At 47.0% G+C, this 4918-nt stretch overlaps 1 long non-coding RNA gene across 1 annotated transcript; it reads right to left on the bottom strand.

The window, feature by feature from the left end:
* Nucleotides 1-305: 305 nt before the first annotated feature.
* LOC146810604 (uncharacterized) lies at nt 306-3093 on the bottom strand. Its single transcript, XR_014965707.1, has 3 exons — nt 3002-3093; nt 1436-1552; nt 306-444 (listed from the first exon to the last, which is right to left on the bottom strand). It is a non-coding gene; the product is annotated as an uncharacterized LOC146810604 (long non-coding RNA).
* Nucleotides 3094-4918: the final 1825 nt, after the last annotated feature.

Below are 4918 nucleotides of genomic sequence, written 5' to 3'. Positions count from 1 at the left end.
CAAAAGCTGACCCACCCACCTCCCTAACCCCAACCACTGTCCACAGTAGAAAAAAGTCAAACGCCAAACGAGTAAAGAACAGGAATTAAAAAAGGGGCAGTGACAGGGACTAACTGGTGGGGCGGGACTGGAGGAGGACACGCATCTGGCGCATCTCGTCCTCTAAATGGGCGACGCGGCGTCTAAGGCCGCGGCAGTTGCAGCCACAGTGGGGGGGGGCACCGGAGATCACACGGTGGCGGCGGGCAGCCGCCAGGCGGTGGCGCCGTAACGCTGGAGGGCAGTGGCTGGGGCCCGGGGCACTGGAGGAGGCTTCAATAGCTGCTGCAGTCTCCTCCTCCTCCTCGGCTAGGACCACCAGCCGCCGGTATTCATGCTGGATTGCCTCCAGCTTCCGGCGCCGTGCCTTGGCGGCCAACTCCTTCCGGTTGAGTTTCGGAGTTGCTGTGTATCAAAAAGAAAAAAACAAGACAATTGTAAAATATAGTCTTAATAAAACAGTAGGACAAGGTAATTATTTATACACATAGTGGCATGGTAGAGTAGCACTATAAAATAAAGCACAGTAGTACATAACATTTTAAATGGCGCCCGTCCTTCTTCCTTCCACCTGTCTTACACTTTTTAGTTGAACAGTGCACCAGGTGCTCTTCTCCATAAAACTTTCAAAGCGGAGTTCAAATCAGATAGATGAGGCCATTGGTTACTCAATACTCCGGCTCCTAGTCCTATACCAATTAAAGGGAATTCTAGTCTTCTAGTTCACTCTTGAAACGTCCCCAAGAACTCATACTTACTTACGACATCGGATAGTGGGCGGACTTTGTCCGCCCGCCATCCGACTGCTTAAAAGGGTGGGGGTCCCGTGGGGACAATTAATTAGGATGATGCGCCCGGCACAGTGGCGGGCGCACCCTGTTTTTTTTAATTTAAATTCTGGTTGGCTTTGCTGAAAGCAATGCTAAAATGTTGTGCTGCTTTTCCAAGCACAACATGACGGGCCCCGCACGGAGCCTGTCACGTTTTGCTTTGAAAGTCGGGGGGGGTACCATAGCATCGGTAGGTACCCTCCATGGGGGCCCCCAAGCATACTCTGCAATGTGTGCATGCCTTTCTGTGGCGGACGGCAATGCCGCCACGCAAAGGCATTCCAAAATGCAGATTATATGGCTGGCGGTGTGGTGAGAGAGACACCACCGCCATATTGAACCCTTTTCCGCCTGGACATGTCTGAATATTTTCTACAGGGATGGCGGGAGGTTTGCCCCTGCGGTGACGGCAGTGAATTCCAGCCGGTCCGGCGGGGGCAATACGCCCACCATCCTAATGGGGGCCCTAAGTCACAACTGTACAGTATACATATACATACAGTACACCCTTGCAGTGAGTGTGCTGTCAAGTTCAACAATAGTTAAAGATTATGAATCTAACTTACCACCGCCTGCCACTGGTGCTGCCACTCCCCCTACCGCTCCGTTGCTATCTGCAACTGCCGCATCCTCGCCCTCGGCGTCGCCTTCGCTGGCCCCAGCAATGGTGGTCGGTAGTGCGCCTAGAAAACATTACACATTTAGTAGGCGTCATATACACCTCCCCCCTATTGATCAGTAGCAAGGTTGAAAAATGAGTTAATACTAACATACATCACTAGTACAAATCAGGTAGTAGTAGAGTAGACACTAATAGTTATATGATCATTGTAGCCTTTGCTTGATTAGCCCTAGCCATGCACATGTTACGTTACCTTTACCTTGCAGCTTCTTAAGACACCTTTGAGCCCACATGACCTGCCTCACACTGCTACTGTCTAGTCTACGCGCTGCGTACAAGCGGTCAACAAACATTAACAAGCCACTTTTTTAGGAAGAACTGGTGTACTACTGTTACTGTTAGTCCATATTGCTTATCCATAGATGCTACACTTTTTGGCACGGCTGAGAAATGCTTGCAAGTTGCAATATACTAACGCACACCATTTCTTTTTTCGCATTACAGACGCAAGATTCCCTTCTACGAACCAGAGCTTCTGAACGATGCACCAACTACCAGTACTAGGTTCTTCTGAGGTGAGGGGTCCATTCACTCACATCTTCATTTATAAATGTATATAAACTAAATTGCTATGGGATGGTGGTGCTGCCTTCCACCACTGTTCAGTTATCATGATTTAATTCCCAACTGTATAAGTGTAACAATGTATATTGTTTTAATGTTATTGATTTGCCGGTTGGTGCTGCTAAGAAAACAGTGTACAGACCTTCTCAAATTGAAATAAACATTTTAAACTTACATAGACTTCGTGGTATTTGGTGTGGAGTGGACTAAGTTACACGAGTGAGCAAATTAAAGTAAGGGTGTGCATGTGAATTGCTTCCACGACAGAGGTTGGGTGTGTTATGTTCTGGGTTGTCTACTTGTTGGGTATCTTGGGGGGAGGGTTCCGAGACCTAATAGGTATGACAAGACAGTACTATAGTCAAGCAGTGGAATTGTGGTGGGTGCGGAATTTCTGATTGAGGTGTGCAAGGAAGGTCCAACCTACCATCACCAACATCCTATTTTCTGGTGCAAATATATGTGCAAGATCCCTACAACAGTGGTATGTCCTATAGGGTATCATATCAAAATATTAAGAAATCTGGTAGGGCTGTTGCTGTGAATTTTCAAAGCCTCAACATCAATAAGAGTAAAAGTAGTACAAGACAACGACCCAACGGATTGTACGAGCTACTGGTGAATATGAGTTTTATATTACAACCTTTCACAAAGAGTGGCACTGGCCAACTGGGCAAGACTAGCTACTACAGTACAGACAGATTGATAGGATGTAGTAGTACTCAGAGTCATCATAGCGGAGGCAGGGATAAGATTTTTGAAACCGTACAGATCGAAGGATAATTGGTGGTAAAAAAATAGCATTTGGAAATACACTATAGTTCGGGAGAAATGGGGCAGTAAAAGTTATGGAATAAGAAATATTATTAAAAACAAGAAGACTTACTGGGGCCAGCAGAGGAGCCCTCAGCGGTGTCCTCCTGGTGGTGTTCCTGTCCCGCCGACTGCCCAGTCCCTGTCGGTCTGCCCCTGGGTGCTGATGGACAGGAAAGATATAAGAAAGAGACAAACATTGATGGATGGTGTCAAACAAATACAATATTTTTCAATAACGGTCAAAAAACACTTATGTAAACAACAATTGCAATAACTACATTGACCGATCTCATCTGGTCAACATGTAATATCGCGGGATTCGCAGTTCGACTACTTAAGTTACTATTTATCAACAGTAATCCAGTCTTCCATTCTGATTAAAGAAAACTAAGTTACAACTAAGCCTAAGTAGTAGTACAACGAACCACCCAACCTAGCCCACCTATTCCAGGCATGCCAATTGTACATTAAGTATGCATTTCCACTGTATTCCTCAACAATGCGTATGGTCCAATCATGGAGGACACATGAACATGACTACATTTTTTGTATACACCAAATTTTGGTTTGATTGATGCTGATCTGCTACTGCTAAGTAACTGCTAAGCCTACCTCCACTCATTGAACAAACTAGAAAAGGTTCTAAAGACTGCCGTACTAGCAGCACTTCACGTAACTGAGTGAGGGGGGGCATCACGCATACCACTAACCAATTAGAAGGTCCTTACAAAGTACCTAAACCTAAGTATCAATCCGCCCCTATCTATTAGTGACAGGACAAAGTAAGGAGTGGACGTGAGTCACTGTAGCATTACGTAACTTAATTTCTCTAAAATAAACTCGTAAAGAATCACGCTAAGCAAGCGCAAACGCAAAGCTGCAAACAAGTAAGATTAGTAGTAGCGCAGAGCACCTGTGTCATAATCACAGAAGACTTTTAAACGTTTTTAACCTGGAATGTATTGTAAGCAGCAACATTCTAGCTGGTTGGAAGGAAAAAAAGATATTCGCAATATATAACATAGAGCAGAAGAACAGACACAAAGTTGTAATAAATTAAATAGGTACTCACCAAGCCCCGGGACCTCCACTCCTAGCAGGTCCAGCAGGTCCTGCTCACGGTCCAGGATGTCGGACCACCGGTGCGTCAGCTGTGTCTGGGTGCGCTGGACCCCAGAGATGCGCGACACTGCCCGGCGCACCTTACCCCACCGCTGCCGACGCTCCCGGAGGCCGTACCTGGACCCAGGTCTGCCACCTGCTGCCAGGGTTGAGGGGAGGTGGCGCTGCACAAAGAAAATGAGTGCAGCCAACTCCACCTCCCCAAATAAGGCCCGTGCCTGCACCCCTTGTGGGCGCCGCCTTGCACATGGAAGGCGGTCGCGGCTCTGGCTGCGGCGAGCCCTACCCTTGGACATGGTTCTGGGGATGAGAGACGGGGTGGGAAAGAAAAGGTAATAAAATTTAAAAAGTAAGTAAAGGAAATAAATAGGCAATAGAAAGAGTGAAAAAGTAGCTAAAAAACAAAAAAAAGTAGACAAAAACCAAAAATATAGAAGCAGGAAAAAAAAAGTGGCTATAAACAAAGGATTGAAAAGATTTAGGGAGGATTGAAAATCAGGCCCCAGAACCGTGCAATAGAGTGAAAAACAAGATGGCCGCGCCCATTGCGACCACGTGCGCAAGTTCGCGCGATATTTTCTCCCCGGGCAAGCAAAAAGCAACACGATCAAGTAAAAGCGGTCGCGAACAGGAAATATCGACCGCGAACAGGCGCGAACATGCATTGCGCGACCCGGAACAGGAAGTAAGCATCGCGAGAGGGCGGGACAAGTGAAAACAAGATGGCCGCGCCCGTGAGCAACCGCATGGGTAAGTTGGCGACCCGCGATCACGCAAAAAATACCGCGAACAGGCGGCAAAAAACTTCCGCGTCTTCGCGATATTTCCGGCGTGTTTGCGGAGATTTTCTGCATTTTCGCGATAA

The sequence above is a fragment of the Triturus cristatus genome, chromosome 7 (assembly GCF_964204655.1).
Source record: "Triturus cristatus chromosome 7, aTriCri1.1, whole genome shotgun sequence".
Lineage (NCBI taxonomy): Eukaryota > Metazoa > Chordata > Amphibia > Caudata > Salamandridae > Triturus > Triturus cristatus.
The sequence above is the reverse complement of the archived record's forward strand: the minus strand, read 5'-3'. Positions and strand labels throughout refer to the sequence as shown.